Here is a 22,059-nt window from a genome sequence, read left to right as displayed (position 1 = left end):
CGCGCGGACTTCGCAAACAACCTGCGCGCGCGCCGGAGTGGACGACAGATTTCGTGCGCAGATCCCGATTGGCTCTCGCACCGGCATGGGGGTGGCGGCTATAAAATCTGGCCCCGGTCCTCCGTTTCTCCACAGCACCGTAGTCCACCATCGCCACAAGCTCAGAGAGAAATCGGGCCGCCATCGTCGGCCAGCTAGATCACCGGTGGCCAAGACTCGGTGTCAGGTCTTGGGGGATCGCGGTGTCGTCCGGGAGGTGATTACGACCTTGCCTACCTCAGGGCTAGTGCCACCGCGCTCCAATTTCTCGTCAGAGTTACGCCTTGCCACTGTGTTGCCGCTCACCATGGACAGCAACGTCTGCGCCACAGCACTAGTAACAACCTGCCTTATTAAACTCTCCATGTTCTTAGGAACGATTTTCACCTTGTAGCACGTGGTGTCGGGCACTAGGACCGCCCGCACGCGGTACTCCGACATGGTCTCCGGGAGCAGGGCAGCGACGCCTTCGCTTGGAGCTAATGGGTGGGGACGACGGGTCCGAGCCATTGGATCTCGGAGTGATGGTTGGGAATAGAATGGGAGGCAATAGTTCAGTGGGCAAATCGGGACGTTGATATTGGATCATGCGAGTCTGGCTGGATCTAGGGAGTTTTAAATCCATGTCATTGATCTTTGATCGAACGGCTATAACATCATACTGATTCGCTTTAGATAGGATCTAATCCTGGCCCTCGGTTCTTATCGGATGGCCAAGATCATTCCGTAACCCTTTACTCGAGTCAACTTTGCATAAGAACCCTCAAGGTTAAGGGTAATAAACCTGTCATCCCCGTATGCATAAAAATCACTACACTTAGGTTCTGTTTTTCACGAGTTAGCCCTGAACTCTCAAAAAATAGTGTCCACCGTCCAACAGGGATAAAATAAATGGTGAATTGAATATAGAAATTAATTTTGTTGCAAAAATGAACCTAGAAATCTTAGATAAATCATAACTTGACCGTTTTAACCTCGATTTAAACCATTCAAGTTGTGTTAGCTTCGTTATAAAATTGCCTACGTCGTGACAATATTGTTGTACCATAAAACATATTTTATAAATAGATAATGGATTAGCCTATGTTTAGTAGATTAATCCTTCTAACCAAGGTTAAATTAGTCCATGATGATAATTTGACTAAAATAAGATTTCCAACCAAGATATAATCTAGATTAACGTTGAATTGATTATTTAGAGTATATTTACACTTATGATGTAAATTAACCAATTTATAATATATTAATATCCCATGATGTAGATATTCTGAAAACCATATCTATTTCACTGTAACTCTGAATTTAGTGGTTCTCGAACCTAGGATCTAGTTACGATATAAAGAATATTATTATGCAGTTTGTTCTTATGTTTGGTGTGATGTTAATTTTGCTTATACCATGTGTGAGGTTCTCGGGTCGATCTTGCTGCGATGGCTTTTCGGACGAGGGATTCCTATATTGCCCTTCTCAGAAAACGTAGCGGGTTTTCGAAAGCTAGTGGAACTTTGTAAAGGCCTCATAGTGGTACCCTGCTCGTCTCCTCGGTAGAGATGAATGGGAAGTCGCGATCCCTTGACAAATGGGTAACACGACTTATGGGTAAAGATGTGCAACCTCTGTAGAGTGTAAAATTGGTATATCAGCTGTGCTCACGGTCGTGAGCAGCTCGGACCCTCACATAAGCAATTTATGGAACTAAACTTAATTTGTCATTCGCATTGCATCGTGGGTGTTGTTATTAATCTTGATATCTTACTTATTTGGGTTGGTATCTACTTATACTTAGTAACTGCTAATAAAATTTTGACCATCTTTAAAAGCAATGCTCAGCTTTAACCGTCTCCTTTGGTAAGCCTTACACTTTACATGAGCTCCCACCTTTGGTGAGTTCATGCACATTATTCCACACAACTTATTGAGCGATGAACGTATGTGAGTTCACCCTTACTGTACTCACATCCCCCAGGTCAAGGACCAGGTACCACGGGATGAGGCGCACAAAGGATGTTGTGATGAGTTCATGAGTGGTCTAGGTCGTCGTCTCCGAGTCAACTTTGTGTTGCTGGATCGTTGTCTTCACATGATGTAATTATTTAACTATTTTGTATAGAACTCCGTTATATATTAATGATGTGGCATTTGTTTCTGTACCATGGGTCATCATATGTGTGAGACTTGATCCTAGCACACTTGGTGATTATTTCACGCCCGGGTTTTGGACCCTAAAACCCGGGTGTGACACATATAGATGGCCAACCATCAACCCGGATCTTGCTTGGCCTCATACTTGTTGATGTTTGAGACCTTGAAGTTAGGCGGCCATTGAATCCCCCGGAGCCGAGGGAAAGGGTTGAGACTCCACATGTCCCCTGATCCTCCCGACGGCCTTATCGAGTGCGGTCGCGGTGGAGGACTCCAGGAGGCAACTTATGCTGAGGGTCGTGCAGCCTCTCCCGAGCCAATTGGCCTAGTGTCGAGCTATTTGTAGAGGCTGCTGCCAACTCCGTCCTAGTTGCGTGACTGCGTGCTGGTGCACCATGATTTCGGTCATACTCTTTCCCGTCGCCTTATCTAATTTTCATGCCGGTGATCGCACGAAACATTGATGTTGCTCCACGCGTGTACCCGACTGTTGATGACGTAGCGCATGTCCGGAGCCGGATGAGCAAGAAGATGGTTCACTATGTGGGTGAGGATCTATCGATAGCCCTCCGTGTCCGGGGTACGGGGCAGGTCGTTGGCGATTTGAGCCCGAGACCCGCCAACTTCGCTCATTGTGTTCAGGTCTCAGGCGAAGTCAGACAGTAGGTTATGGGGAAGGGGCGAGTTATCAACTCAGTGCCTGGCATCACGCTCCACTCATTCACGCTCGTGCTCCTGAGTGTGGCGACGATTGTGGTGTTAGGAATTGAGGCGCTCGCTGAGTGCCCTGTCGTTAGGAGTCTCTCCTGCTGCAGATGCCTCATCCCGGGATACAGGTTGCGCGAGGTTCCGTTCTTCGGCCTTGTAATGATGCTAAATGTTGTGGCGTTGGCATGCCTCTTGCTGAGGGGGCTCCTCCCTAGAACAGTGGGATTGTCGTTATAGATGGGAGCATCTTCTACACTTCTCTGGATAAAGAGGACATCTAGGAAGAAAGAGCTTAGGGCGTGTCCCGTGCTCCGGCCATCTCCCCCATGAGCGAAGCAGCCGGTATAGCCGACAGTCTTGTTCCTGCGGCCATGCTGGTGCTAGGGCTATCCACTCCTTTTTGCCGAGTGATCTGAGTTCACACTCGAGTGGGTGAGGTGGATAGGGAGTCCGCGCCGACAAGGGCACAACCTCGATCGGATGGGTTGTAGGTGTTGCCATGGTCCAGGGCTCGACCGACCCGGTTGGTTGAGGTCTTCTCGCCTTGGAGTTCGTCGAAGTAGTTTTTGCCGAGGTTAGGTGGGACAGGCCTGCCTTCGCGATCGGTGCCCTCAGAGAAGACCTCTTCTCGGATGGATCCACGATGCTGTTGAGAGCACCTAGAGGGGGGTGAATAGGTGATCCTGTAAAATTCAACACTAATAGCCACAAAGCTTTGTTATGTAAGTTAGAACGGCTAAGTAGCTTGAAATGAGTTCTTGTGAACACAGATAATCAAAGGTAAAGCACACAAGAGACACAAGATTTTTATCCCGTGATTTGGCCAAGTAACACTTGCCTACTTCCACGTTGTGGCGTCCCAATGGATGAGGGTTGCACTCAACCCCTTTCAAGTGATCCGATGATCAACTTGAATACCACGGTTTTTCCTTTCTTTGTCTTTCTCCCGTTTGCGAGGAATCTCCACAACTTGGAGCCTCTCGCCCTTACAATGAAGATCACAAAAGATGTACGGAAGTAAGGGAGGGGAGAGCAACACACAAAAGACTCAAATCACAGCACAATCACGCACACAAGTCACAACTTGAGCTCAAAACACAACTCTCGGAGTTCACAACTCAAATGGAGCTCAAGTCACTATCTCAAAGAATCAAATGCGCGAAGTTGGAGTCTAGAAGTCTTAGAATGTTTCTTGAATGCTTGGGTGACTCCTCCATGCGCCTAAGGGTCCCTTTTATAGCCCCAAGACAACTAGGAGTCGTTGGAGGCCAACAAGGAAGGCCATTCTTGCCTTCTGTCGGGTGGCGCACCGGACAGTCCGGTGCGCCACCGGACAGTCACTGTAGATGGTCCGGTGCGGATCCCCTTCCTATTCTAGCGCAGACGACCGTTGCAGATTCGTGGCAATTGGCGCACCGGACACTGTCCGGTGCCCCTGCCGACTGTTGGCGCGGGCCACGCGTCGCCCGCGGATTGCGCGGCCGGCCGTTGCTCTGGCAGCCGTTGGCTCACCGGACAGTCCGGTGCACCACCGGACAGTCCGGTGAATTATAGCCGTACGCCGCCGATTTTTCCCGAGAGTGGCCTGTTCACTGGAGACTAGCCTGGCGCACCGGACACTGTCCGGTGTGCCAAGCCAAGCTGGACTTTGGTTGTACAAATCCAAGTCTTTTGCATTTCTTTCTTTTCTTGTTTCTAGCACTTAGACAAAATATGTTAGTACTCAAAACAATGTACTAAGTCTAGAAACGTACCTTGTCACATGATTTGCACTTTTTGCTTGTTTGGCACATAACAACTCAAGGATTATGTGTTGGCACTTAATCACCAAAACATTATAGAAATGGCCCAAGGGCACATTTCCCTTTCAATCTCCCCCTTTTTGGTGATTTATGCCAACACATCAAAAAGCAATCAAAATAAGTGCAATATCAATGCAAATGAGGACCAAATTGTTTTTGACTCTAATTTGGCATATTTGGATCATTCTTTGCCACCACTTGGTTTGTTTTTGCAAATCAAATTCATTTTCCTATCTCTAAGTCAAACTCAATTGTTTGGGCATAAAGAGAGATATTCCAAGAGTGAAATTGATCAAGATCCAAAAACTCCCCCTTTTTCCCATAATCATAAATTCTCCCCACAAGAGACCAAATTTTGATAATAAGAGTATTTTGACAAATCAAAAGTTCTAACTCTACTATTTTCAAAATTCTCAAGTGGTAGCTGATCCATTTGCTTTGGCCTTAATTTCTCCCCCTTTGGCATCAAGCACCAAAACGGGATCATTTTTGGCCCTTTAACCCCATTGCCTCACCAAAAATGTCAATTAAGAGCAAAAAGGCAATAAGAGCATAAGAATGAACTTGGAGGTTAGTACACTAATACCGGAGTGCAGTGGAAGTCTTTGCATGGTCCAAGTTCACCTTTTCCCTTTCAATGCACCTTTGAGACTACATCAAGTACACTTAAACACAAAGGTTAGTCTCAAAGGGTCAAGTTGTAGCACATCTCCCCCTAAATATGTGCATCATTCACACATGGACTTTTGAGGTCCAGGGATCCCTTGCACAACTTGAGCACCATAAATAAGCAACAAATTGCATAAATGTATAAGAAACATGATCAAAGGCATAAAACACATGTATGCTATAGATCAATCCAAGTTACGCGAGTCTAGGACATTTAGCTCACTACGCAGCTGTTTTCTCATCTAATGGCTTGGTAAAGATATCGGCTAGCTGGTTCTCGGTGCTAATATGGAACACCTCGATATCTCCCTTTTGCTGGTGATCTCTCAGAAAGTGATGCCGGATGTCTATGTGCTTAGTGCGGCTGTGTTCAGCAGGATTATCCGCCATGCGGATTGCACTCTCATTGTCACATAGGAGGGAGACTTTGCTCAGATTGTAGCCAAAGTCCTGGAGGGTTTGCCTCATCCAAAGTAGTTGCGCGCAACACTGTCCTCCGGCAACATACTCGACCTCAGCGGTGGATAGGGCAACGGAGGTTTGTTTCTTTGAGCTCCAAGACACGAGGGACCTTCCTAGGAATTAGCACGTCCCTGATGTACTCTTCTTATCAACCTTGCATCCAGCATAATCGGAGTCTGAATATCCAATTAAGTCAAAGGTAGACCCCTTTGGATACCAGATCCCGAAACAAGGAGTAGAAACTAAATATCTAAGAATCCGCTTAACGGCCACAAGGTGACATTCCCTTGGGTCGCATTGAAATCTAGCACACATGCATACGCTAAGCATAATATCCAATCTACTAGCACATAAATAAAGTAATGACCCTATCATAGACTGGTATGCCTTTTGATCAACGGACTTACCTCCTTTGTTGAGGTCGACATGTCCATTGGTTCCCATAGGTGTCTTCGTGGGCTTGGCGTCCTTCATCCCAAACCGCTTGAGAAGATCTTGAGTGTACTTCGTTTGGGAGATGAAAGTGTCGTCCTTGAGTTGCTTCACTTGGAACCCAAGGAACTAGTTCAACTCGCCCATCATTGACATCTCAAACTTTTGAGTCATCACCCTGCTAAACTCCTCACAAGACTTTTGGTTAGTAGAACCAAATATTATGTCATCGACATAAATTTGGCACACAAAAAGGTCACTGTCACAAGTCTTAGTGAAAAGAGTGGGATCGGCTTTCCCAACCTTGAAAGAATTAGCAATTAAGAAATCTCTAAGGCATTCATACCATGCTCTTGGGGCTTGCTTAAGTCCATAGAGCGCCTTAGAGAGCTTACACACATGGTCGGGGTACTTGTCATCCTCAAAGCCAGGGGGTTGTTCCACATACACCTCCTCCTTTATTGGCCCGTTGAGGAACGCGCTCTTCACATCCATTTGAAACAACCTAGAAGAGTGGTGAGCGGCATAGGCTAATAATATTCTAATAGACTCTAGCCTAGCCACAGGAGCAAAGGTCTCCTCGAAATCCAAACCTGCGACTTGGGCATAACCTTTTGCCACAAGTCGAGCCTTGTTCCTTGTCACCACCCCGTGCTCGTCTTGTTTGTTGCGGAACACCCACTTGGTTCCCACAACATTTTGCTTTGGACGTGGCACCAGGCTCCAAACTTCATTCCTCTTGAAGTTGTTGAGCTCTTCTAGCATGGCCAACACCCAGTCCAGATCTTGCAAGGCCTCTTCTACCCTGAAAGGCTCAATAGAAGAGACAAACGAGTAATGCTCACAAAAATTAGCTAAACGTGAGCGAGTTGTTACTCCCTTGCTTATGTCACCTAGAATCTGATCGACGGGGTGATTTCTTTGGATCGTCGCTCGGACTTGAGTTGGAGGGGCCAGTGGTGCTTCTTCCTCCAAAACTTGTTCTCCTTGTGCTCCCCCTTGATCACATGCCTCTTCTTGAGGAACCTGTCCATCATCTTGAGTAGGGGGATGCACCATTGTTGAGGAAGAAGGTTGATCTTGCTCTTGTTGTTCCTGTGGTCGCACATCTCCAATCGCCATGGTGCGTATTGCGGCCGTCGGAACATCATCTTCATCTATATCATCAAGATCAACTTGCTCTCTTAGAGAGCCATTAGTCTCATCAAATACAACGTCGCTAGAGACTTCAACCAAACCCGATGATTTGTTGAAGACTCTATAAGCCTTTGTATTTGAGTCATATCCTAGTAAAAACCCTTCTACAGCTTTGGGAGCAAATTTGGAATGTCTACCTTTCTTCACCAAAATGTAGCATTTGCTCCCAAATACACGAAAGTAAGAGACATTGGGTTTGTTACCGGTAAGAAGTTTGTAGGAGGTCTTCTTGAGGAGACGATGCAGATAGAGTCGGTTTATGGCATGGCAAGCTGTGTTCACATAGGAGGGAGCGCAGATAGAGCTCGGGTGTCTTGAACTCTCCAAGCATCGTCCTTGCCATGTCGATAAGTGTCCTGTTCTTCCTCTCTACCACACCGTTTTGCTGTGGTGTGTAGGGAGCGGAGAACTCATGCTTGACACCTTCCTCCTCAAGATACTCCTCGACTTGTAAGTTCTTGAACTCGGACCTGTTGTCACTCCTTATCTTTTTCACCTTGAGCTCAAATTTGTTTTGAGCCCTTCTTAGAAAGCGCTTTAGGGTCCCTTGGGTTTCTGATTTATCCTGCAAAAAGAACACCCAAGTGAAGCGGGAAAAGTCATCTACAATTACAAGACCATACTTACTTCCCCCAATGCTAAGGTAGGTGACGGGTCCGAAGAGGTCCATGTGAAGAAGCTCCAATGGTCTTGATGTTGTCATCACATTCTTGCTGTGATGAGTGCTTCCCACCTATTTCCCTACCTGACAAGCTGCACAAGGTCTGTCTTTCTCGAAGCAGACATTGGTTAGTCCTAACACATGTTCTCCCTTTAGAAGTTTATGAAGATTCTTCATCCCAACATGTGCTAGACGGCGATGCCACAGCCAGCCCATGCTAGTCTTAGCTATTAAGCATGCATCTAGATCGACCTCCTCTTTCGAAAAATCAACTAAGTAGAGTTTGTCGTCTAATACACCCTTAAACGCTAATGAACCATCACTCCTTCTAAAGACAGAAACATCAATATTTGTAAATAGACAATTATAACCCATGTTACATAATTGACTCACAGACAATAGGTTGTACCCGAGCGATTCAACTAAGAACACATTGGAGATAGAATGCTCGGATGTAATGGCTATCTTTCCCAATCCTTTAACCTTGCCTTGGTTCCCATCTCCAAAGATGATCGAATCCTAGGAATCCTTGTTCTTGACGTAGGAGGTGAACATCTTCTTATCCCCCGTCATATAGTTTGTGCATCCGCTGTCGATAATCCAGCTTGAGCCCCCGGATGCATAACCCTGCAAGGTAATTTACACTTGGGTTTTAGGTACCCAACTCTTGTTGGGTCCTACAAGGTTAGTCACAATAGCCTTTGGAACCCAAATACAAGTCTTATCTCCCTTGCATTTGGATCCCAACTTCCTAGCAACTACTTTTTCATTCTTACAAAAAATTGCAAAAGAAGTATTGCAATCAAGGTAAATAGTAGAAGGTTCATTACATACTCTCCTAGGCACATGATGCACAACATGATTTCTCCTAGGCTTACTTCTACCATGCACAAAAGTAGAGCTAGAAGCAAACATAGCATGTGAATTAAACGCATCATAACTCCTATTATAATGAGCATTTCTAGAAAATTTTCTATCATTATAAATGAAAGCATGATTCCTTTTAGTACTATTAGCCGTAGGGGCCTTTCCTTTCTCCTTGTTGGGAATGGGAGCCCTTTGGCTTGTTAAGTTCTTGGCTTCCTTTCAAAAGCCAAGTCCATCCTTAATTGAGGGGTGTCTACCAATGGTGTAGGCATCCCTAGCAAATTTTAACTTATCAAAATCAACCTTGCAAGTCTTAAGTTGAGCATTAAGACTTGCCACCTCATCATTTAATTTGGTAATAGACGCAAGATGTTTATCACAAGCATCAATATCAAAATCCTTGCATCTATTGCAAATTACAACATGTTCTACACATGAACTAGATTTATTAGCTACCTCTAGCTTAGCATTTAAATCATCATTCAAAAATTTTAAACTAGAGATAGATTCATGGCAAGCAGATAACTCAGAAGATAGCATTTCATTTCTCTTAGTTTCTAAAGCAAGAGATTTTTGCACACTAACAAACTTATCGTGCTCCTCATATAAAATATCCTCTTGCTTCTCTAGCAATCTATCTTTTTCATTTAAAGAATCAATTAACTCATTGATTTTATCTACTTTAGTTCTATCTAAACCCTTAAATAAATCAGTATAATCTACTTCGTCATCACTAGAATCATCATCGCTAGAAGTAGTGTACTTCGGGGTATCTCGAACACTTACCTTCTTCTCCTTGGCCATGAGGCAAGTGTGGCGTTTGTTGGGGAAGAGAGAGGACTTATTGAAGGCCGAGGCAGTGAGTCCTTCGTCGTCGGAGTTGGAGGAAGAGCAGTTCGAGTCTCATTCCTTTTTGAGGTGTGCCTCGCCCTTTGCCTTCCTGTAGCTCTTTTTCTTCTCCTTCTTCCCGCTCTTTTCTTGTCCCTGGTCACTATCATTATCGGGACAATTTGCTATAAAGTGACCAGTCTTACCGCATTTGAAGCAGGAGCGCTTTCCCCTTGTTTTGTTCTTGTTGGGGTACTCCTTGTGTCCTTTAAGAGCGGTCTTGAAGCGCTTGATGATAAGCGCCATCTCATCTTCATTGAGGCCAGCGGCCTCCACTTGTGCCACCTTGCTTGGTAGTGTCTCCCTGCTGTTGGTTGCTTTGAGGGCAATGGTTTGAGGCTCGTGAATGGGTAGTGGTCCGTTTAGAGCATCGTCCACATATCGAGCCTCTTTCACCATCATGCGCCCGCTCACAAACTTCCCAAGAATCTCCTCGGGCGTCATCTTGGTGTACCTGGGATTCTCACGAATAAGGTTGACAAGATGAGGGTCAATTACTGTAAATGACCTTAGCATTATCGGACGATGTCGTGGTCCGTCCATCTTATGCTTTCCATAGCTCCTAATTTTGTTGACCAGGGTCTTGAGCCTATTGTATGTTTGTGTTGGCTCCTCTCCCCTGATCATCGCGAATCTTCCCAGTTCGCCTTCCACCAACTCCATTTTGGTGATCATGGTGGCGTCATTTCCCTCATGTGATATCTTAAGGGTATCCCAAATTTGATTGGCGTTGTCCAAGCCGCTCACCTTGTTGTATTCATCCCTGCATAAGGATGCTAGCAAAACAGTAGTAGCTTGTGCATTCTTATGAATTTGCTCATTAATAAACACAGGGTTATCGGTACTGTCGAAATGCATTCCATTTTCAACTATCTCCCAAATACTAGGATGGAGAGAAAATAAGTGACTACGCATTTTGTGACTCCAAAAAGAGCAGTCTTCTCCATCAAAGTGTGGAGGTTTACCAAGTGAAATTGAAAGCAAATGAGCATTGGAATTCAACAGAATACGAGAATAATCAAATGAATAGTTTTGATTAACCGGTTTCTTTTTAGACAAGTCATCGTCGTCGTCTCTTGGTGAAGAAGAGGAGGTGTCGCTGTCGTAGTAAATGATCTTCTTGATCCGCCTCTTCTTCTTCTCGTCCCTCTTCTTGTGACTCGATCCTGAGTCAGTGGGCTTGTCGTCCCTTGGCTCGTTGAAGAGGGACTCCTTCTCCTTGTCGTTTACCACCATCCCCTTTCCCTTAGGATCCATCTCTTCGGGCGATTAGTCCCTTACGTGAAGAGAACGGCTTCGATACCAATTGAGAGCACCTAGAGGGGGGTGAATAGGTGATCCTGTAAAATTCAACACTAATAGCCACAAAGCTTTGTTATGTAAGTTAGAACGGCTAAGTAGCTTGAAACGAGTTCTTGTGAACACAGATAATCAAAGGTAAAGCACACAAGAGACACGTGATTTTTATCTCGTGGTTCGTCCAAGTAACACTTGCCTACTTCCACATTGTGGTGTCCCAATGGACGAGGGATGCACTCAACCCCTTTCAAGTGATCCGATGATCAACTTGAATACCACGGTTTTTCCTTTCTTTGTCTTTCTCCCGTTTGCAAGGAATCTCCACAACTTGGAGCCTCTTGCCCTTACAATGAAGATCACAAAAGATGTACTGAAGTGAGGGAGGGGAGAGCAACACACACAAGACTCAAATCACAGCACAATCACGCACACAAGTCACAACTTGAGCTCAAAACAAAACTCTCGGAGTTCACAACTCAAATGGAGCTCAAGTCACTATCTCAAAAAATCAAATGCGCAAAGTTAGAGTCTAGAAGTCTTAGAATGTTTCTTGAATGCTTGGGTGACTCCTCCATGCGCCTAGGGGTCCCTTTTATAGCCCCAAGGCAGCTAGGAGCCGTTGGAGGCCAACAAGGAAGGCCATCCTTGCCTTCTGTCGGGTGGCGCAGCGGACAGTCACTGTAGACGGTCCGGTGCGGATCCCCTTCCTATTCTGGCACAGACAACCATTGCATATTCGTGGCAGTTGGTGCACCGGACACTATCTGGTGCACACCGGACAGTCCGGTGCCCCCTGCCGACCGTTGGCGTGGGCCACGCGTCGCCCGCAGATTGCGCGGCCGACTGTTGCGCTGGCGGCCGTTGGCTCACCGGACAGTCCGGTGAATTATAGTCGTACGCCATCGATTTTTCCCGAGAGTGGCCTGTTCACCGGAGGCTGGCCTGGCGCACCGGACACTGTCCGGTGCACCACCGGACAGTCCAGTGGGCCAAGCCGAGCTGGACTTTGGCTGTACCAATCCAAGTCTTTTGCATTTATTTCTTTTCCTGTTTCTAGCACTTAGACAAAATATGTTTGTACTCAAAACAATGTACTAAGTCTAGAAACGTACCTTGTCACATGATTTGCACTTTTTGCTTGTTCGTCACATAACAACTCAAGGATTATGTGTTGGCACTTAATCACCAAAACATTATAGAAATGGCCCAAGGGCACATTTACCTTTCAGCGGTGCAAGACTCCTTCCCGATCCGCGATGCAGGAGAGGGATCCAAAGCGAAAAACCTCCCCGGTATTAAAGATGATCGGAGTGTTGAAGATGATAGTCATAGAGTCGTCAGGAATCAACATCACAGTCCCTACCTGGCGTGCTAGCTATCGATGTTTATGATGCAACTACGCACCACGGGGTTCCCCAAGTGATGCTTTTGAGCAGGACAACGTCGTTGATTGTGACTCGATGGTACGTGCGGATGCATGTCGAATCACACAAGGGTTTATACAGGTTCAGGCTACTAGAATGCATAACACACCACATCCTATCGAAGTTGAGTATTTGAGTATCACTGGTGTGCATGGGTTCCAGATGAACTATGGGTGGTGGTGGGTGAATTTCCCTGTCGATCTACTGATGGCGTAATTGTTGTGCGGGGGCTAATGAGCTATGAGGTGGTGATGGGGTGTGACGATATGAGATGAGATCAGATGACACATAAGATCCTTCGTAGGGGTACCCCTTCAGCCTTATATAGACAACTAGAGGGTTATATCCCATTACAAAGTTGTGATGACTATCTAACTCTATCTGAGTCTTTCCATTTAACGTGGCAAGCATTCCTGCTTATCCGGAGTTCAATTGCCCTTCATACGAGTTACCTCAGAGTATCTAGCTCTTCGGGTATGCTCAACCACCTTGCCCGAGGTATCAACGCTCGTTCTGTACATGACTCAGTGGTCAGGTCTTCGCCTCACTGGATCGAGCTTATCTAGCCTGGTTGTGTCCCGAGGGCATGCCTCGCTAGGCAAACTAGCAGGAGGCCCATCAAGCGGCTCGTGGAGCGTTTCTACGCTCCCGCATGTTTGGGGCCTTCGTCTTCCAAAGGTCCTCAAAAACATGACTAACATGCTTTCCAAGTATAATACATTGTCACAGGAACCTTCGGTCTTGAGATGAAGGTGTGAAAGGCACGGTCTGGGAGAAGGATGAACCAGTTCTGAAGCTACGAATGAAGAAGCTTCGGCTTAGCGCAAGGGCAGCGATGGAGAATGGAATCGACTTAAAGGGGAATATACTGCCTAGTCCTCGACAAATTACTCCTTAGTCAGTAGTAAGTGTCAAGGACATGGATGTAATTTTACCCAGGTTGCGTCCTGTGCCTATAAATAGATGAACAGTAACACCGTATTGTTCACGCTGACTTGTAATCACGAGCACGTTGCTCTTGGATTCTTACCTCCTGTCAAGCCGAAGGTACAAATGTAATTAATATCATTAATGCTTGTTTATGATTATATAATGAGAACACGAATAATCTGATGATTTAATGTGGTTATTCATGTTCTTTTCTATGTCTCATATGTTTCTGCTTTCATTATTACATACTGAAATGATGAAGGTATGTCCTTCATAACCTTCGTTTGAAGATCATTATATCCCAAGGGAGATAATGCTTCGAAAGACGAAGGTCTTTAACCATTAACATTTGTGTTGCCTTGTTCTTAACTCATAGCATTTGAGAACAAGTCCCCAGCATTGGTGCCCACCTCCAGTGAACTCATTCGATCACCTTCAGCAAGCTGTGACCTTCGTCATGCCGTCGAAGAAATCTTCAGCGCTGGGGGCTGCATTGCAGCCACTGGACGTCAACCAAGAAACACTATGTGAAGCTAGAATCCAAAAAAGGAAGGCTACAAGTCCAACGCCTCAGGAGGAGGAGTTGGACCAAGAAATCAGGGACCTCGAAGCCATCCGTCAACAGGTCCAGAGGAAGAAGGAGAAGATGCTTCGCCTTGCCGATCTTCAGAAGAAGAACGATGAGGCCACTGAGGAAATGCGTCATCTCACTCAAGATGACCAGCACCGAAGACCTCAACGCAGAGAGCTTCGTTAGGACAATTCCTATGATGATGACGAATGGTATGATGATTTCCATCCTAGAAATTTTGCTTTTGATGATGCTTCTCCTCTGTCAGTAGAACTGCAGGCTACCCCATGGCCCCCATCATACAAGCCACCCCAGCTCCCCATGTATGATGGGCATTCAGACCCAAAGCAGTTTCTAATGAGCTATGAAGCAACCATATCTTCATATGGGGGCAACACAGCAGTCATGGCAAAATCCTTCGTCATGGTAGTAAAAAATGTCACACAAACTTGGTACTCTTCTCTTTGGCCAGGAACAATCACATCATGGCAGAAGCTGAAGGACATGCTGATCACCAGTTTCCAGGGGTTTCACACAAAGCCGGACACTGCTCAGGCTTTGTTCCAGTGCATGCAAGACCACGAAGAATACCTCCAGGCGTATGTCCGAAGGTTCTTGCGTCTGAGAGCACAAGCGCCCATAGTGCCCAATGAAATTGTCATTGAGGCCATGATCAAAGGGCTTCAGCCAGGACCTATGGCTCAATATTTTGCCAGGAAACCCCCTCAGACCCTGGAGAAGCTCCTTCAAAAGATGGATGAATACATCCGGGATGATAATGATTTTCGCTAGAGAAGGGAAGAAGCCTACATGTTTTCTGAAATGACTAGGGGCTTCGGAGGAAGAATCCACCCTAGGCATGTCAGATCAATCCATAACTCCAGCCAAAGTGATGACAGAGGAAGCCAGCTTCAAAGGCCACAACACAGCTCTCAATCCTCAGGGCAACAACAAAGTTCTTTTAGGCCACCAACCCTAAGGGGCAGAGGCGGCAGGGGCTTCGGAGGAAGGTACGGGGATCAGCCCAGGAAACTTTATTGCTTATTCTATGGTGAATACAAGGGCCACACTACAAGAACATGTCAGGTTACCATTCAGAAGCAAAAGGAGATTGCCTGTAACACCCCTGGTGTTACTGTAACTAAAACTTGAGCATGGCATCATAAACATTGGCATTGCATATGTTTGACACACCTAGAGTGCATTCACTAGGCAAAAATTTCAAACAAGTTGTACTGTTTTGGTATTTTGCAAATAGAACCCTAGAATAGGGGACTTAACCCTAAATAGGGACCAGGAGGGTAAAACATAACCCAAATTGAGAAAACCTAAAAGCTTTAGGGGAATAGTCATAAAATGTTCCCAAGAATGAACTTGAATCACATTTATACCCCTGAGATACCAAAAACTCCCATTGGAACCCTGGAAAACCCTAAGTCCAAACCCTAGGGGCCTATGTGCAAAAATTGTGCACATTTGGACTAAAGTGTAAAAACTATAATGTTAAAGCATATTAAGTCATATGGTTCACAAATATAGCGATTTGCAAGTGAAACCCTAAGATTTGGGTTTATTTGCAAAAAGTACCAAGTGAACTCTATATTAACTAAGTCTGAAATGAGAGTTTTGGCTCAACTTTGGAGCTCTGTAGTTTTCAAATTTGTGAGAATTTGCCCTAGGTCACCACATCAAATTTGTAGGCCTATCAAAGAAGAACCACTTTGCTTAAGGGTGTAAGCATAGTTGTGGAGAAGATATTGGAGATAATTAAGCCTGAAGTCAGGCTGTCAGGCTGATACAGTCTGAACTTCAGATGGACAGTGACTTTGATCCAAGTTTGAGAGCCATTTCGACTAAGATCCAGTGAGAATCTACCTAGGGTTGCTAAAACAAAGTTGTAGAGTTATTAAAGAGGAATAACTTTGTTATAGGTGTTTGGGCTTGGTACCACATGGAATTGAGAGAAAATCTGGCTTCAAGTCACTCGGTCAGGCCATCTGATGGTGGATTGCCATGGTATAGTACATCAGAGGGGGGAGATAAGGATCAGCCCTCGCCGGCGATAAGGATGCCACCGCGGCTCGGATGGGTCGTCGGTGGCCGCGGTAAAGGGTTCTCGGCGACGTGGCAGAAAGTTACTGAGGTGGCAAGCCCCGGTTAAACGGCGGCCACCGTGCCATCACCGGGTTCCGCCACGCGGTGAGCTCGCCTGCGCAATCTAAAGTCCGCGGTCCTCATCCAATTCCAGTCGTTGGCCTATAAATTGCGCCCGGGTTCTACTTCTTTATCACATCCCGCACCTCCGCGATCGAGCACTCGGCTCAATTTCACCGAAGAAACCACAAATCCCTCTCTCCTCTGTTCTTGCTCCGCCGTGAAGCAACACCCGTGGCCAGCGCTCCTCGGGTTAGTATTTATCAAATTGTTCCCTGTTTTAGTTAGTCTTTGATCTCTTATTGCTCTCGAAAGCGGCGAATTGAAGGTCGGCCGAAGCCCATCACCGGAACGCACCCTTGCTCTGTAAAACGCCGCCATGACTACCCCTCTGTCGACCCACTCTTTGATTCCTATTTCGCCCAAATCCAAGTGTGTACCTAACCTCTAGCGAATCCGTGAACCTTTCCCCAGCCTCAATTTGGTTATCCACGCCGTTGTTTGGTCAGAACACATTCATCCCCTTGCCCATCCGCCCGGTCACCGTGAACTGATCGATTTAGTGCCCCCTTGGTGAAATTGATGGAGGGGAAGTGTTCGGTAAAGGTTCAATTGTGTCCCTGTCGCTCGGGAGCTCCTGCCGTGGCGTCATCCGGCCGGTCTAGCTCGCCGGAGCTCAGCTCCCAGCGCGGATCGCCATCATGGACTGAAAACCGAGAATGGATAGAAGTGCGAGGGTGTCTTTGTAACTATCAGCGACTGTGTTAAATAGTGCCTTGGACTCTGTCGGGATATTCAAGAAGACAAGGACCCTTCTGCAAAGTCCCCCTCGCGGGCGTGAGCGCGCCCCGTTTCTCTATGTTGCTGGGCCGTCTGGGCTGAAATTAGCCCAATACTATTCACAAGTTTCTCCTTTTCTTTTTATTCCAGAGCTAAAACAATTATAGAAAAGTGTAGAAAAATCCCAAAATTGTCAAACCAATTTTCCTAGGCTTCTTATTTTCCATAGTATTTAATAAAATTAGTTTCATGATTTTTAGATTAAATAAGGAATTTTAAGGCATTTAAAGTAGTTTAAAGCATTAGTTCTGGATTTTTAGAAAATATATAATAAGTCCAAAAATGCCCAAACTTTTTATATGAGCTCTACACATTATTTAGAAGCCTTGGGTAGAGTTTGGTTTGAATTGGAGTTTGTTTGATAACTAGAACCCAAAACCCTACCCGTGCCCTTTGAACTCCTTTACTCACTCCGGAAACCCTAAGTTCTCGGAGTTCCGTGAAGGAAAGTTGTATTCAAGACATAGATAATAAATTTTTATTATCTTTGCACTCTCATGAGCATTACATGGCATTCATTCTTATATATACTTATATGGTTATATTTAGAAAACGAAGAAGAGATCGAAGTAACCGAAGAGAAGACACCACCACCTTCGGAATCTCAGGCCGGAAATTGTTTCTACTTTGATATCTGCGGGTCCGAGCCTGACTCACCTATCAACGAAGGCAAGCCCCGGTGCATTTGCCACCTTCCATGATGTTTTTAAAATCTTTCTCACTTGCTTGATGCATTAGGTGATAGGAGTTGATTGATAAAACAATTCTTGCATTACCTTCCTTGAATTTGATTACCTTCCTTGATCACTCGTTTTACAAAAGATTTTGATGCTTAGCCTTGCTCTAGAAAAACAAAAGGTTTTGTTTTTACAAAAGATGTTGTGGCAAAAGTGGGTGGGATGTTTTCAAAAATAAAACTTGATGGTGGATCCATCACGGCCGTGATGGGTTCAACATCGGAAAAGATGTACCTCTGCCAGGTACCAAACTTTGGGTTTGAAATGATTAAGTTGAGACCGGGCGGGTGACTTGCATGAGAAAGGAGTCTCGGTGTAGTGTCTCCGTCTGAGTCGATTAAGGACCGTCTCGATGTAGGCCTGCTGACCGAGGACCCTTTTAACTGGTCACATGCCTCGTCATGGGTAAGCCTTGCCTCGGGCAGACTAAGGCCAGAATAAGATAACACGGAATGGGCGTGGAGCGGTGGCGAGAGTAGCGTGTACCCTCCGTGGCAAGAGGCTGGACGGTGGTGTATCTGTGCTCTCGGTTCGCGTGAACCTGATCTGGTCTTAAGAACCCCGGTGGCGGGTTGACATATGCAAGGGTTATGTGCTACATATGTCGTGTGATTGGAGATCCTCAGCTGAGTATAATCGATTCGGATCGCCGTACCTTCGCGGTTATGAAGACTTCGTCACTGACTTACGCGTAGCAATCCAGTAAAGATGATGGGTTTAAGAAATTGGCTAGTGCAGGTCAAGTGATTGAACTAGGGTAGAAAGAACTCTAGTTACAGGTAATTTTACTTAACTTGACAAATAAAACTGGATTTTTAAGGATCCACTTTAGTAAGCATTTCTGCAAAACAGAGTCTTTGATTATTGAGAAGCCTTACCTAGACTCCCTTAACCCACATACCCTTGAGAGTCTTTTCTTTAGTCGGGTAAGACTTGCTGAGTAATTCCATACTCAGGGTTTATTCCCCCGTTGTTTTTAGGTGGGGAAGCAACAAACTTTTGTTGCTTTTGCTCCAAGGTGGTTCCAAATGAAGAAAAACAAGAGTGAAGTTGCAGGAGGACATGGTCCTCCATAAAACTTTTAAGTAAAAGCTATCGGGAGGAGTTTTTGCCTCCCTTGGTATTGTAATAATACTACTCAGCACTCATTTTATAACTCTGGTCTGTACTAAATAACTTGATCTTACTTTCTAAATAAATGTAAGTTTATGTAATCGCTTCCGCGTCTCTATATCTCCGATGTTCTGTAATGTCTGCAAGACGGGTGAAACGTTCCTGGAAAGGTAAGAAAGAAGATACCGAACTTGTCAAGTGATTCAGGAACATCTACAGGGTTGTCTGATGTCTGTTGGACAAGGACAACTGTAGGTGGGCCTAATTACTTGGGAGGTTCCGTTACAGCTGGTATCGGAGCGAAGCCCTTCTCTGCAGATATTATGAGGCATCTTCAAAAGGATTTTCTAAAGACTTACCTAGAAAATCTCTTCCCTTCTTACCTAAGTATTCTGAAGAGTTTATTTTAAAGACCAGGTAGTAAGAGTGCAACATATAGAAGGTGTGAATCAACTAAGGTTGATTCTGTAATTATACATGCATCATGCTAAGAACTATACTAATCAAATTTTCCCCCTTAGAAAAATGCCACCGCGCACAAGGAGAACAGCGCGCAAACATACTGGACCGATTGGTGTGCCATGTCACCAGCTGGCCCCAAGACATGATAATAGTAGTAGTGGAAGCAACGATCCGATAGGGGATCTTGAAGCAGAAGTAAGTCGGCTCCAAGCGGAACTCCGCCGCAGGACGGATATCTGGGTCGCAGATGGCGACCGAATAAATGAGTTGAGAAGAGACGTCCGCCATCTGCGAGATCAGCTCGCGGACCGAGATTTGGCACTCGACTAGGTTGTTCCATCTCGTTCGCTTGCATGGGACAAGGAGGAAAAAGCTCAAGCTCGAGTAGCAGAGCTCAACCTGGCCGTTGATAACCTGCAGATATATTGCAATACCTTACATGAAGAAGTTCATGTATTATATTCGCAACTGCATCCCAGTGAACCTGCGGGTCCTGTCGAGTCGGAAGCCGGACCCTCGCATGTTACGAGAGAAGCTCTTGGTGGTGAGTTGGACCTTTTTAAGCCCCCTCCTTCTATGAGGCTGGTCGATGAATGGTCCCCCACACCCGACGACGAGGCTGCCAAGAGCAACCGGAAGTAGGAATAGTGGTGTAGTAGAACTAGAAGTAGTGTATTGTTTAATAGGTTGTACTATTGTATAATAGGTAGTGCTAATGTATCATAGGTAATGTATCCTGTTGTAAAAATCCGAGTCTGTAACATTACTCTTTTTGGTAATGTAAAATGGATGGTTTTTCTTTGGCATATCATATTGTTTCCAAATGTTGTTGCCACAGATGCCTTCCAGGACTCGCGCACAGGACGGAGCTAGTACCTCCCGTGGGAGGGAGGCCACACCAAATCCACCTCCAGTCCCTCCCATACTTGCCGAGGTTATTGCTGCCTTGGTAAACGCGACCGAGGATAATACCCGTTTTCTAAGAGAGATGGCGGGTCAACAGTTTCAGCAACAAGGCGGGCGGGGTTATCAACAGGGTCCCCGTGAAACCTCTTACTTGGACTTCTCCGAGACACGTCCACTGTTGTTCGTAAAAGCGGAAGACCCCTTAGAAGCGGATAATTGGATTCGTGTTATCGAGCAAAAGTTCGGACTTCTGCGATGTTCGAAAACCCAGAAGCCCTTATTCGCAGCCTAGCAACTGCGTGGCCTTGCCAGCACTTGGTGGGGAAATTTTGTGGCCGTTCAACCGACCAATCATCAGATAACATGGGAAGAATTCAAGGTGGCCTTCCGCGAACACTATATACCAGAAGGTGTCCTTCACATGAAGCAAGAAGAATTTATGAAGCTGAAGCAAGGAGGGGATACTGTTAATCAGTATCTCAATAAGTTCAATCATTTGTCGCAATATGCAATCGATCAAGTGAACATCGATCTGAAGAAGAAGAATTGTTTTATGAGAGGTTTAAATGATCGACTGCAAAGAAAGATGGCAACCTGCATAGATCTTACTTATGGAAAAGATGTCAGTACTGGCAGTTGAAGCAAAGTATGCAGGCGCTGGAAAATCCAAGGGTTTTGGAGGTGACAGGCCTAGTCAGGGCCCGGTAAAAAGGCAACGGTTTGTTATCCGGCCTTCCAACCAGAATCGCTCTTTCTCTCATCCACCCTCCTTCCATTTTAAGCAGCCAGTATTTATTCGTCCCAATAATGCCCCCACAGCATCAAGTCAGCCGGGTGCCCTAAGCACTCGATTCCCTGCCCTTCCCAGTTCATCAACGGGATGCTTCAATTGTGGGAAGTCTGGGCATTTTATCAAGGATTGCCCTTATCCAAAGCAGAACCAGTCAAACAATCAGCAAGGATCTGGGAATTCATCTCAAGCCAAGGGAAATACTATGGGCAAAAATACAAAGAAGACGGGACGCATATATTATACGCAAGTGGCCACTACACCGGACGGTGAGCCGGTAATGATGGGTACGTTCCTTGTGGCCAATCATCCCGCAGTTATTCTCTTTGATTCTGGTGCTTCGCATACATTCATCAGCAAGAAATTTGTGGAGCAACATTGCATCTCATGCCATGAATCAAAAGAAGGGTTTAAAATTCACTCACCAGGGGGACAAATATTTACTAGAGAAGTGGCCTATAAAGTGCCCGTAACATTGGTCGGACGGGACTTTTCTACTAATATGATCGTTCTGAAAGGCCAAGATATAGATGTCATTTTGGGCATGAATTGGTTACCCAGACACAAAGCAACCCTCAACACTGATCAGAGAATTATCAGGTTGAGTCATAACCAAGAAGAAATTCTTTTGCCTATCCCCATTCCAACCAAAGCTACTGGTAGAGCTTATGAAGCCATTATACCGGAGATCAAGGATATTCCGGTAGTATGCGAGTTTCCCGATGTCTTTCCAGAGGATTTGCCTGGACTGCCACCTAAAAGGGAGGTAGAGTTTGTAATTGAGTTGAAGCCCGGTACGGCTCCCGTATCTAGAAGATCGTACCGAATGCCTCCAAATGAGTTGGCAGAACTGAAGATTCAATTACAAGATCTGCTTGAGAAAGGATTTATCCGGCCAAGCTCGTCGCCATGGGGTTGTCCAGCCATATTCGTCAAGAAGAAGGATCAAACTTTACGGATGTGTGT

This window comes from Zea mays, chromosome 10 (assembly GCF_902167145.1).
Source record: "Zea mays cultivar B73 chromosome 10, Zm-B73-REFERENCE-NAM-5.0, whole genome shotgun sequence".
Classification (NCBI taxonomy): domain Eukaryota; kingdom Viridiplantae; phylum Streptophyta; class Magnoliopsida; order Poales; family Poaceae; genus Zea; species Zea mays.
This window is presented reverse-complemented; position numbering follows the sequence as displayed.